Here is a 14,278-nt window from a genome sequence, read left to right as displayed (position 1 = left end):
AAGTTGTAAAGAAGACTTTGTTTTTCCGTCCATTGTAATGTCGCTCCGTTTTTTAGGTGGTGTTCATGTCAAGAAGAAATAAACTTTAGAGTTCTCAAAGTTCTGACTGCATGCTTTGTTATTATCAGCATTTACTTGTACGTTTACTTTGAATACTTAAGTACTTTAAATATCATGAATATCAGCAGAAGTCTTCTCTCGCAAATGGGTTCACAGGTTTCCATTAGTTTCACATATTTTAGCACAAATTTAGGTTGAAAAAGTTTATGCTATTTTTTTTATATTTAGTTGTCTGATGTGTAATGACTGAATGAAAGAATATATTAATTTGATTACAAGCTGTGTTATGTGATAAAAATATTTGCTTTTGTTGCATATTTTTAATGTTTTGTGAGTGACTTTCAGTGTAGGTCTGTGTGTGAACTGTTTGGAAAATGTTACTTCTGAATGGACAAATGTGTTCAGGTAATGAGAAAAACTGTAATGTGTGCGTGTGTGTGTGCGTGTGTGTGTGTGTGCGTGTGTGTGTGTGTGTGTCCCTTTGTTGTAACATCCACATTTCCGAGGGCGCCTGAAGGCAGCATGATTCGGTGGCTGCTGAGCTGATCTTTGTGCGAACGAAGCAGAGCGGTCGCAGTTAGCTACGGACAGCAAACACACAGAAGAGCGAAAAACGGCGGCGGAGACAGCTTCTGGGGCCGAAAACTCACACATACAACGATTGTGCAGTGACAGTCACAGCCTTAAAATGGTAAGAAAACACTTGAGAGTTGTGAACGTAACGCGGTGGCGCTATTTTTTATGACAATCAGTCTAGTCAAGAGCTAGCAGGCTAATGCTAAATGGTTAGCGAACTGTTTTCCTGACTCATTATTGAGCAGCCCGAGAAGCTAGGCTGCCATTTTACACCAACAACACAGACAGTTGGTCATTCCTTGCCACCGCGGTTAGCTCGGCCAAGGCAACATTTATCTAAAACATCACAACACTACATATATATCTAAACGAATAAAAAAATGCGGGTATAAATAGAGACTGTATTTTTGATTTAAAGCTAATCCACCCAGCGCCAGGTAGCCGAGCTAGCGCTACTTTCAAGCTAACTGGCTAATTGAGCCAGGGAAGCTAATGATAGCTAGCAGTGTTGCGTAGCAGTGTTTGACTCCATTCGTAGCTCAGCGTTGAAAAATCTCAGCAGATATTTTAAAACGCGGTCAGTGTACAGCTTCGTCGTATTTAGTGAGATGATTATAGTGTCCTAATCTAGCTGACGGGGCTACAGTTCCTTATTAAACCGAACAGATCGGCCATCTGCCTCTTTGGAGCGAAGGGTAGTGATTTTTTTCAACCGGACACAAGGCTCCCATACTCCTGGAATACCTGGAAAATACCTGGTCGCCACTTTTCAGGCCCGGAGATGTTAGGGAAATAGGAAGGAAGAAAGGGAACATGTTTTTTTTTATTTATATAAAACTCTGAATGATCGGGACCTCTCTGCTGGTGGGGAATATTGTTGAGTGCTGTGTCTTTCTCTGTTCTGAATTTATAAAGAAAAACAAACAGCTGGCATACCTAGTTGTTAATTCTGAATTCATATCTATTGCTTTTTAGTCAGGGAAGTTTTTAAGTGCCTTATGGTGATGGGGTAGTCATGGAAAGTTGACACGGTGTACGTGCCGAATCCTCACATCAAATCATATTTTATGAAGTGTAGTTACATGTACAACATTGTTTTCAATAGTGTTTCCTTCGTTTGCTAAGACAAAGATACAACACTTAAAGAAGAACTACACCCATTTTCAAAAGTCATACATTTTATTTCTATGGTTGAAGACAGTCCAAAAATATCATTAAACATGAACAACTCTTTCCCAAATCCAAAAACTAGAGGCCCAAACTCCAAATTTGTGATGTCATAGGATATAAAGACTGGAGCTTCTTCATAAACAGTGATTGGTGAAAGATGTTCTAGATCAGGGGTTCCTAACCGGTGGGTAATGTTCCAGAAGTGGGTTGTGGGTCCGTTCTGAATGGACCACAGGTCTTGCAGACGTGTCAAGTTTGTAAAAAAACACATTTTATTTTTAAATACAGTGAATTTCAAGCACAGAGCTTTTATTTTGAACCACTGTTTCCTCCTGTAGAGTGAGTAAATAATGGACAGCTATTTGACAGAGCCAGCAAACTAGCTTGATGTCATGGCCAAACGCAAATATGACACTGAATATATCCAACTGTGCAGACCTTGTACTGATGGCTAAGGAGAAATCTGGACCCTGTGGCTGGACCAGTAAGGAACCACTCTTCTTGATGACACAGAGCACCCAGTGCTCCTCAGTATAGATGGAATCACTGTGATGTTGCAGTAAAAACAACTACTTCTGGCTAGACAACTGGCAGTTAATTTCAGCTGCAGAGATTTATAAAATCGGCGAACTTGTTGATTTCTGTTGTCATTTTCAGCGGTTGCTGTAATGTTTAAGCTATATAGTGAAACACAGTTGCTTGATATATCTGATGTTTGTGCTATGCTTATTTTATGTACTTTGTCGCTTTGCTATCATCTTTGGTAAACCAAATCTATTTGCATGGAAGCTAAGCAATGTACTCCTATTGATGGGGCTGTGGCAAAGCGTATATTAGCCACCTTAAAAAATAAATATCAGTTGAAGAATGCCCTATATTTGAATATTTTTGCTCCTTTTTTATCTTACTTACTAACCAATCGATGCCACAGTAAACAAGCTGCTAAGTTAAATTACTGTTTTTGTCAATGCATTGTGTTGGCTTTGATATAATGGCTTCTATTCCCTCTCAGAAAAAGCTGTCTGATGACCAAGTGAAGTGGTGAAAATATTCCAAATATAGCATAAATTTAAAATGATATTGTTTTTTCTTTAACAGGTCGCTAAAAACTAATTGAGGCAGCGTTTACTCAGTGCTATTTGATTTTATGTATGTGACATGAGGATTTTCTACCTAGAAGTTACTGTAAATCAACATTGTGATTTGGTCTAAATGGGTACATTTTCTGTTTCAGCAGTGAAAACACTACTATAAAATAAAGCTCATGTGAGTATGGAAGAGAAAACAAACATTCTTTGGGTCCACAAACCAGGCACCTATTCATTGTTTATGGGGCAGCTCCAGACTTTATACCCCTATGACATCAGAAGTTTAAGACTTAACTTTCTGGTTTTTGGCTTTGAAAGAGAGTAGCTTATATTCACAAATATTAAGTGAACTTTTCAAGGCCATGGAAATAACATATTGGAACTCTTAATTTAGGTGGTGTTCTCCTTTAACAGCCATCACAGTTTTTAGGCACTTCTTGTTCTGCAAGTAAGTTAAAAAATAAATTTCTAATATTTTTGTACCAACATTGGCCAATACAAATATGCATTTATGGAAGATCTAATTGTTTTGAACCCATCACAGGGCTCTCACACTCAAAGGAATACCTGAAAGAGCTATGGTATGTTAGAATAGTAATTTCCAGGCCTAGAGTTCTTACAAAATGACGTATAACCTTTGGATTCTATGTATTGTATTTCACTGTTGTTTCCCTTGAATGATCAGGGTGCCTCTATTATTTGCTGGCTGCGTCTCTTGACAGTTAAGATAGTATTTTCTTTGATTTTAAAAGTGAAACAAAACAAACACTTCACACACTGGCATTGGTGGTTGTCTGTCTTGGCTGACAACGTGTAGAAGAAGCAGGCAACATACTTTATTGACCCCCAAGGAGTTTTTTTTTAAATGTATTTGTGGAGCTTTTTAAAACATAAATTTTGTCAGTAATGTATTCTAAACTTGTACATGAAGTAATTGACATCTACATAGGTATATGCACTGTTTTCTAAGATGAAAGAAGTTATGATCTGACATTTTCACAGTGGTATTGGCAGATGAAAATGCACATTCTTGGAAGAGGCTTAATACAAACATTGGTACAAAGTGGAACTTTTCCGAATATTTAGCGTGGAGGATCAAAACAAACACTCTTTTATTATGTTTCTAGTCTGACTTGTGACACATTACAAGAAGAAAGGAGGTTGCACATTATCTGTCAAAAGTAGTCAAAAAGTAGTAGCCCAATAAAAGTCATTCTACAGCTATATGATATTAATTTTTAAAGCTTAGGTAGCCCAGTATTGATTCGATGTTGATGGATCTCTCGATTTTTACCAGAAAATCAGAAATTTGTGAAATTTGTGCATGGAAACTTTTAACTTATTAAACTTATTTTAATGGAAAGTTAACCATTAGAGTAGGTTTTTAAGTAGGGTGTTATGGTCTTTATTGGGACAAAATGTGAATTATGTTAATATTGTTCAATTGCAGTGCTTGCGATAGCATCCAGTTTTTCCATTTTGCCATATCAGCAGAAGTTGCCCCTCTATTAGGGAGTTAAAAGTATTGAGATAAGAGGCTTAATTGTACACACACACACACACACACACATATATATATATATATATATATATATATATATATATATATATATATATATATACACACACACACACGTCTTATCACCTCAGAATCAACCTGCTTGAGTGAGAATGTCTGTGTGATGGTACACATGTATGTGGGGTTGGTGTATGTTGTGAAGTGAAGAACGTCTGCTGTCGGATGATAACTTTTGCATACATACCATGATAAAACAGCTGCAGACGTGTCCATTCTTGCATAAATGGTTATTCAGAGGCTGAAAGACAACATTCATATCCTCACTTACATCTGCTCTATCATATCATTTGGAAATTGTCAGTTTGAGGAGAAGCATGCGTGTTAAGTCAACATTTATAGCATTAAATAACGTAATGATATAGACTGCACTGCTAGTTGTCTTTTTGTGGCACTTTATTGTTGTGGAGACACTGTTGTGTTACTTTTAAGATTTTGTCTTGCGGCTTTGAGTGGGATGTTGAATTTTATATTTATTGTAGTAGGAAATACCTATTCTGTTTCTTTATTAATGTTTTTTGACTACGTGGAGCACATGTTGCACCTGATTTGAACTTTTGTAACAGCTTACTCAACACATGCCGAGTCTAGTAGATGGATTCCTTCTCCGCTCAACATCATGCTGGCATGTATCAGTCTGTATTAGTGTTTGGTAGTGCAAAATGACCAGTGCTCCTTCTAGGGCAGCACTATAGGCAAATCAGCAGAATGTAAACATGCTGAAACAGTGTGCATGTTAATATTGTGTTCAGAACATACAGTGAAATCATTTTGCTCCTGAAGTTTTAAAGTGATGTCAGCCATGATCAAGCTGTCCTACCTCCTCCTTTACCTGGCATGACCCATCTAGGTTTGTCTGCTTGATATGTACAAGATGCTGTGAAATGATGGCGCTGAGGGCAGTGATTGTAAAGTCAATCCAAAAGGGCTGTGAGTCTCTGCGTGGCTGCTCTTGTGAATGCTGAGCAGAGCAACAGAAATCAAAAGCTGCTTACACTAATGAAATGTCCTCTCACGCTGCCTAACCCGGCACCTGATCAGTTTGCGCCCACACACAAACACACGCACACCTTACGAGCATGTCAGTGTTCAAGATGTGCTCATCACTGCGATTCATCTGAAGCTTTACTGCTTCTTGTGACTCGCTCTCACAGTTTGATGGTCTTTTTTTGGTCACCAAAACTCAGTTTAAGGAAAAGGGATCAAATCCCAAAATCAAGGCCTGTGTTTATGTTTATTTACCGTGTTATTGTTTGTGTTTTAAATGTAGGGTATTAGGTTGTTGAGTCTGGCCAGGACACACGGTGACCAGGGTAATCAGATTTACCGGGCTGAGCTTTTTTTCCCCATGAGCACCGCTCTCCCTCGCTGTCTCTCCCTCCACCACCACTCCCTGCATCCTTCCCGTGCAGACACACTCCGGTTCCTGAGTTGTGGCAATACCTACTGCACTACAGGGCAGTAAAGACTAATTCAGTGTAGGAGAGTAGAAACTACCAGCCGAATGCAGGTGAAGCGTGGCTGTTTGGTTTGTCTGACAGATGAGAAGTCATCACATAGGAGTCCTAATATGAAAATCTGCTGGGATTTTGCCATCTTGTTGCTGTCTGCAGCAGATAGCAGGTAAGAATTTAATGTAAACGTAAAGAAATACATTTGCATTGCACACTGGCAACAAAGTCGTTTGTTAGAGTAAGTTTTAATTTGTTTGTAGCTGCTGGAAGCTGACGGCAGGCTTTAAACAACAGGATGGTTTCCCCTCTCTCCCCAGTTAGTCTCTTCCATCCCTCCATGAAGAGTTATTTTTAATGATACTGGTTGTTATTTGTTTATGGTGGTAATATGTACTGCTCCAGGCTGTGTAATCAGTCATATTTAGAGGTTCTTATCCTTCCTCATAATGTGGTTTACGAAACATCTTGATAATGATGACTGTGATGTCTGCAGTGGATATTAGTCTCATACATGTTTTATTTTTAATATCTAGTTAAAGACAGGGTGGTAAGGAAATAACTGTACTAAGAGATGCGCCAATTCAACTTTTTCCCCTCCCAGTACTGATTCTGATACTTCATATCTGCCAATACCAAAGACCGATCCAATACCAGTGTCTTCTTTTTTTCATATTTAAAATTTGTGTATCTGTCTGCTCTGCAGTCACTGAAGTCATTTAAAGGAGCAATAAGCGAAATTCATCATTTCTAGATAGAAGGAATTAAAAAATGCTATGTGAAGAACTAGAGGTGTAATTTCATCTGGAGTATAGCATGACCTCACACACCCTCTCTCTGTGTTGATCTCCAGCCCCTTGTTTACAAGCCGGTCCGGCTGCGCGTTCATGTACGTTCATGTGAATCCCCACCCCCCCTCGGAGCCCTTGGCCCTCCCTCCCTATAAAAAGCTACAGCCAGTGAGCAATGGCAGCGCGTATTTTTGAAGCGAAATGGCTGAGAGCTGGGGCTAGCCAGTGCTTCCTCCTCAGGTTCCACTTCACTCAGCTGTCCCACAGATCTGCTGCCTCTCCCACTTTAACCTCAATAACAATCCGGAGCTAGCTGGGAGCGGCTGGCGAGGCGTTAGCCGCAGCATGACTGGAGGGAAGCACAGCCGGTTAGCCTCCGCTAGCTTCCCAACTAGCCCCGGCTCTCTGTTTGGATCCAACCGGAGCACCGAGCCCTGGTTTGTTATTCAGGTTAAAGTGGGAAGAAGCAGTGGGTTTATCGGGCAGCTGAGTGAAGCTGGGTAAAGTGGAGGCTGTGGAGGAAACACCGGGACGGGTTAATGTCCGGAGCTTGAGTTATTAGCAGTTCGGTCCCAGCAATGGGTCAGGCGTTATGGTTGTGTTAGGTGAGTAAGTTAGCTTGGCAGCCCAGCTAACATTTTCAATTAGCATTGTAAAATGTAGCCTGGCGGGCAGCCTGGCGGGCTACATTTTTGTAATATATTTGCTGAGATGAAGGCAGTGACTAGAAGAGCTGGTAGAAGTGCCCCATAGCTGTAAGTTACTCCAGTAGCCGGTGGCAGCCGACTCGACTAGAGACATCGCCGGATCCCGGCTAGTGCTAACACCGGGAGCTAAGCTCCTCTTCTCCGTGAGTGAGAGCGATGTTTTAGCCTAGCGGGCAGCCTGCGAGCCAGCTGCCCGCTAGGCTAAAACATCGCTGCAGGTTAAAGTGGGAAGAAGCAGCGGGTTTATCGGGCAGCTGAGTGAAGCTGGGTGAAGTGGAGGCTGCGGAGGAAGCACCGGGATGGGTTAGTTAATGTCCGGAGCTTGAGCAGCCTGCCAGGCTGCCCGCCTGGCTCGCGGTCCAGCTGCCTGCCTGGCTTGCGGGCTGCCCGCTAGGCTAAAACATTGCTCTCACTCACGGAGAAGAGTAGGAGCGTTAGCTCCCGGTGTTAGCACTAGCCAGGATCCGGCAATGGCTCTAGCCGAGTCGGCTGCCACCGCGAGCCAGGCGGGAACCTGCGAATCTTTGGTATTTTTGGTTGAAAAATCAATTATTCCCAAGGAGTCAGAGAGAAGGCAGACAGCAAACTGGATATCATTTTAGTTGATGAGAGCTGGATGGTAGAATTAGGTTAGGCTGGCAAAGATAAAACAACAAAGGTAACAGCAAACAACATTTGTTCATAGTTTAAATAGTTTAAATTTTTGTTGTCATTTGCAACGGAATTTACAATCGATGTTACATAGCTTCTTCACACAAAGAGAAAACACGGGCTCTCTGGGCAGTTACTGGACATTATTGGCATTAAAAATAGACTACATTAACATGGAAATTATTTTATTTCATTTTTTTCCATTCTTATTAAACAATATGGTATCAACATAGCAACATGTCCTTATGCATGTTTTGTTTCACCGTCCTGCTATTTCGTCAGACTGTTTGTTTTTCCCATGCCATCCAGAAGGTGTTGTCTGTCTGCTGTTTACTGTCTACCTGATTCCATGTAAGTGCAGCAGTAAAGCAGTTAACAGTTATCAAAATAGCTGTTCTGTCTCAATGACTTGATTAATCGTCCTAAGAGTTTCTTATCTTAAATGTACTCAAAATTTCAAGATTATTTTAAAGTCTAAAGGAGAAAATAGATGTTGTGCTGCTTCTCCTGGGTAACTGACACCTGCATAAACATAAACAGGTCCACTAGTCTGTCTGCAGAACTTGTTGACAGACACATATAGGCTAGTTGTTCCCTGAAAAGAACATGTACCCTGAAATGAGTCATAACCTTTGAACTTAGGTGCCTTCCTGCCGCGTGTGAAGGAGAACCATGTAGACCACGGAGCCGCAACACCGAAACAGGATTCCTGTTTCACAACAAACTTTCTAGAAACTGTTGCCACTTACCGAGCTGCCCTCAACATCTTCTTACTTCTGGTCACATAGCTGATTATAGGTCAGATACTGTAGTGAGACACACATTTAAGACCTTCTGGTGTGGGAATTGGAAATCTGATCCCAGTGCTGCTGTGAAGGCCGTCTTTCTTCACCGCCAGTGAATAGAGGCACAAGAGACACAGAGAATGAACGGTCTGCCTTTCTTTAGTCGAATGGCTACTCTGAGGTATTGTCTGCCCCAGTTGCCATGGCAACTGCTGGAGCACCTCAGGTAGGTAGGGCTGCTTTTTCTGAGTTAAGCGAGGATCTGATGAAGAGGAGTGGAGGCTGAAACAGGTCTAGAGTCTTGGCTGAGCTGTGTGGGCTTGTTGCCGACAGGTCCAGCTCTGCATCTGTCACCAACCAGCATCCTAATTCTACATGAGCCAATGCTGTTGAGTTTAGGGTAGTATGTTTTTACCTAAGATCGCAGGAAAAAGGTAGTTGGATGGTTCTGGAAGTATTGGTAAAAGTTTTTCCAGATGTTTGAAAGTCAGCCAAAATGAGAGGTTTCTATCCATAATTTACATTTCTGATGTGAAAACAAAAACATGCAGGATTTAGCTTGTCAGTAGGAAGACAAGCACAACAGATCACTGTTACTTGAGATGTTGTTTATGAGAGTAGCTCAACTTCATGCAGCTCTGCCCACTGGCTGCTTGAGTCCTGAATATTTTAAATGGTTAAGATGTAAAATGTAGTTAATATACCTGAAAATGAACTTGAGGCAGCCAATGACAAGATTGTGTTCAGATGCTGTCTTAACACGTTATCCTATATTATGTTGAATATAGAAAAGCTAAATTATGTAAGCTAGTAAAATATATTTTCATTCTATTAGTGAGTTGGCAATCCATGAAATGAGCCTCAACTACTATTACAATCCAATAACAGAAGCCAACAGCACCACCATCTAATCCTTTTACACTGCCTCTTCAAGGTGGGAATTTTTATGCTGTTAAGCTGCCTTGTTGCTCTTTATATAAGGTGGGATTGCAGTATTGGGGGACATAGTTGTCTCACCAACAGCAGAGATAGTAACAGTGCCAAAAAGGTGACAGTGTAAAAGGGACAGCTTCCAGGATGGGACTATTGGCGGGACGGGTGTGACATTTTGACATTATGTGTGCGACCCACTGCCGGGAGATTTAAAAAGCAGCTGATAGCGCTTAGCAGCTAACTCAAAGAAGAAGAATAACAGCTGAAAATGTCCGCACATTTGGTAAACAATGAGGTCTGGGGGCTCCTTACCCTTTGAGTAGAGGGTGAGATCAACTGTCTCAAAACAGGGAAGGTAAATGATGTTATTGCCATGTTAATGGCATTATTATTGCCTCCGTGATTTCGGCATGCTGTCTGAAATCACACAATGGCGCGACATGATGCCGTGGTAATGCAAAAGTGGTGTAAAGAAAGGACATTGTAGCAGCTCTAGAAGGCAATCTGTGTAAAAAGGGCTAGTGTGGCAGTTAAGTTTGCCCATCTTGCTAGTATACAATCAGACTGTGGAGGTCTGATTGTGTCTAAAGAAAATGAACTGGCTACTGGTAAGATGTTTAAACTGGCTTGAGAGTTTGTGGATTGACCAGCCTGTGTAATGCATAGGCCCAGAATCACTTCCTGTGCTTGTGCTGGCAATAGCTGGTAGCTAGATGAAATGTCTTGTTTTGCTTAATCCTGCTAGATGAATATAAAAAGACTTGCACAGGATCTGAGTTTTAGAGTTGCTCTCTCATTGTCTGCATTGAAATTACAAAGAACCTCTGGTTGTAATCACATTTGGGAATCTAGCATTGGTCCAAAAGTGGCAGATTTCTATTTAACTTCAAGACATTTTTGATTCTGACTGTTGCAGCAGGTGAAGCAGAGGTGTAGCTTTGTATGGTTGTAGTTGGTGGAGAGCAGTAGTGGCAGACTGCAGCTGCAGTGATGTGGTCAGTCTGTGGGAGCGGGGGGAAGGGATGCTGGAGACGGAGGTTGGGCACGGAGAGGACGACAGATTTTAGTGACTGATGAAGGCCCGATCCAAGTCTTGATGTGCCTGGAGCTTACTGCTGTGTCACGGCTTTCCCTCTGCCTCAGTGCTTCTCTTTATCATCATACCCACAGTGTGGCTTGGTGAACTAAAAGCAGAAAATGTACTGCAGTATCTGAATTGAAAAATTGTACCGTGCAGTGGTGTTCTACAACTGATACTCATATTTTGTATGAGTATCTCTGGGAAATAGCTTTGCAATAAAATGAATGTAGATCATTTCTGGCATTGGAAAACAGGAGGTTGCACAAAAAATATGTCTACTGCTTCTTTTTTAATAATCAGTTAATCATTCAAGTCAGTCAGTGCCCAGAAATGTTAAACATTCACTGTCTCCTTGTTTTCAAATGTGAGGATTTGTTGTTTTTCTTTGTTTAATGTCTTGGAAAGTTAAATATTTTTTGAGTTTTGGACTGTTTGGCCAAACAAACAGAACAATTTGAAGAGGTCACCTTTGGGTTCTGGGAACTTGCAATTAGCATTTTTCAACCAATTAACAGATCTACTGATGATAAAAATTATTTTCTTTCCAAAATATTTACTGAATAAAGAAATCCTAATAGTGCTTCCCAAGAATTAAACATTGAGTTTATTTAAAAGAAATTTTGTGTTGATTAGTTTTTGTCACATACTTTTTCTGTTGTGATATTGGAGTTTTCAAATTGAAACCATAATAGTTTGGATGCTGTTGGTCCTCAAGTCTAATTTAAGGAATAGTGACAAGTAGAGTTGCATCGATTGTGAAATTCTGGGCAGATGCTGATGTGTAAAATAACAATTTTGCTGATAGCAATATTTTTGTTGTTTTGTTTTGTTTTTGTTAATTTTTTCCCATTTGACCAAGTCAAAAACAAAGACATCTACATTATTGTAAAAAAAAAAGAAAAAAAGAGCTGTTGTTAAGTCATGTATTCCGTCATAAATTACCCTATAGTTGACGTTTCAAGCGTTTGTTCTTCATCAAGCTGGTGAAGAGCTGTGACTTAAACTGGTTGGGCTGATGTGAAACGTGAAGCTTGAAACGTCAGCTCAGTGGTTATTTAATTGAATATTTAATGGTGCATAGTCTAGTGTGAGAACTGTTTTGTTTTTGTTTTTTTTGTTGTTTTTTTCTTGCATGGTCTCTTGTCCAGCATCTTGTTTTTTATCGTCTGCACGTGTGTGCTTTTGTTAAGCCTTTAATATAATCCTTCTTTCACATGAAGAACAGAAACACTGCTTCAGAAAACTTTTTAATGTATATAATATATCACAGTTGTCTATTGCCTAATCTATTTTATATTGCTGTTAAAACATTAACAAATTTCTCCTTCAAACAACTGTTAATTCATTTTTTATTTTTTCTTTCCCCAGACTACATTTTACAAGATTATGTTTGAACACATCATGAGAAGGTTATAATTTACCTTCGCTCATTTACCCAAGAGAGCTTGAATGCATCATAATGTAACTCGATGTAACACTCAATCAGGGCTTGACGCTAACTTTTTTCCCAAGGAGCACATGTGCTCCTAAGTTGAAAAAATAAGGAGCGCACAAAGAACTTTAGGGGCACAATGTAAATTGATCAAATAATGTGTTTTCCGTAATAAACGTGATTCAAATAGACATTTACAAGCAAAATTATTTAATGAATTTGTATACAAAATGTACAGAAAGGTAAAATCATCAAGTTTTGAAAAAGTATTGCAATTTAATTTTGTCTTTAATGTTATTATCTTATATATATTATCTTTGCAATATGATTATCTTATATAATGTTATTAGTATCCTAAAACATTCTCCAGGTCCTCTGAAACTCTGCAGGACTTAAGCTTAAGCCTCTTTCACACAGAGCTTTCGCGGTACCCACTGCGGGGTAGGGCGCAGAGGACAGGATTTGGGGTACAGGCTCGTTCAGGTGCTACAGCTCCATGGTGACCGCTTCCGGGTCTACTTCAGGCTCTTCTCTGCTATTGGATGCGCGACGCCGAGGTGTCATCACAGCGCGTTGTGGTGAAATTAAAAAAATTTCAATTTAAGCCCAGGCTGGCGACGCACGACGCTCAGTTCGGCAGCAGAGCGGTGCGCTCTTGCGCCGCAGTAGCACATACACAATGAATGGGTTCGTCGGCGGAGGTCTGCGCTTTGCGCGCTCTGTGTGAAAAAGGCTTTATTTCCACCCTGCCCAGCAGTGGTACCGTGGTGAACGGTCCCTAAAGGCCTCCACACATGATCAGCTGTAAAACCGCTTTGCGCTGGCTGTCCCATTGTTTGTCTATGGAGAGGGCAGCAACGCCTGACAAAGCGGCACCGCTACCCTTGGCGTCGCGCATGATATTCATTGTGCCGACAGTGGCTTGGAAGACCGCCCATAACTGTGTCACATGGGGAAAAGGGAAGAGGGAAGGCGGCTGGAGTTCCTCCAACAGTTGCGGTTAGATTATCATATTTTTTTTTATTGACAAAAATATAGGCTCCCTCCTTCGTTGTGTGCCATAGTGGCGCATTCTTTGATTTCTTCGAGACTAAATTGTCCGCCATTATCAACTCCCCAGGCTACAGTAGAGGCCTCGGCGCATGCGCACTTGCACCCCCCAGCTTAGTCCCCGCCCCACCCCCACCCCCCTCTCTCTCCTGCTCGCCGTGCACTTGGCGAAGAGGCAGACACAGGTGCCCACAGACTCGGGCGTACTATAAGCGGAGTTGAGCGCACTTTCGCATTGTAGTTTCCTGTAAAAATGTCTGTGAAAAATACATGCAGAGCAGTCTTGTGTGACACTGGTGCGCGGAACGGAGTCTGCGCGGTCGTGCTTTGAGCGCACAGGGCTTGTGGACGTCCACTTTCACCGGGCAGACCTCCGCGGAGTCCACTCCGCCTATGTACCGCCCAAGTATGCGGTCCGGTTGGTCTCAAAAAAAAAAAAAAAAAAATCCGGTCAAAGACGGAGTACCGAACCGAATTGGTATTACCGAGAACCGACCCAACCCTAATGAATATCTCAATATAGTTGTGTCATGAGCAACAAACGCACACATTTCCTTTCTCATTTAAAGACCCACATTTCAGTATTTTGCCTACCCACGTCTTTATAAGCAGCAGCAGCAGATTCTTAGCTGCCATATCACTGAAGCTGCTCACACATCTCAAGTGTTCATTCATTGTGCGGCATCAACAGGGGCAGGAAGTAAACAGAGTAGGTCACTCAGCTTCCTCCCCTCTTCCACTAACAGACTATTCCACTTGGGTCACGTCCTTAGTCTCTGGCCCTAATAGCTGTGAACGGCCAGGGACGGGCAGCGCTGCATGCCTGGTGCTTCTAAATATAGCAGGGCTGCCTACATGTACACAGCAGTTTCTACCCATGCACCCTCCTTTTAGTCTCTCTGCTTGGCTGCATTTACACAGCAAAAA

At 41.4% G+C, this 14,278-nt stretch overlaps 1 protein-coding gene across 1 annotated transcript in view; it reads left to right on the top strand.

Moving 5' to 3' along the window:
* The first annotated feature begins 609 nt into the window (after nucleotides 1–609).
* The window catches only part of LOC117264677 (cullin-1), a 36,960-nt gene continuing 23,291 nt past the window's right edge, over nucleotides 610–14,278 (top strand). The window contains exon 1 of the mRNA XM_033638831.2: nucleotides 610–751. The gene's annotated coding sequence lies outside the window, so the exon portion shown is untranslated. The remainder of the gene's footprint in view (nucleotides 752–14,278) is intronic.

Source organism: Epinephelus lanceolatus, chromosome 20 (assembly GCF_041903045.1).
Source record: "Epinephelus lanceolatus isolate andai-2023 chromosome 20, ASM4190304v1, whole genome shotgun sequence".
In the NCBI taxonomy this organism is placed as follows: Eukaryota; Metazoa; Chordata; class Actinopteri; order Perciformes; family Serranidae; genus Epinephelus; species Epinephelus lanceolatus.
This window is presented reverse-complemented; position numbering and strand designations above follow the sequence as displayed.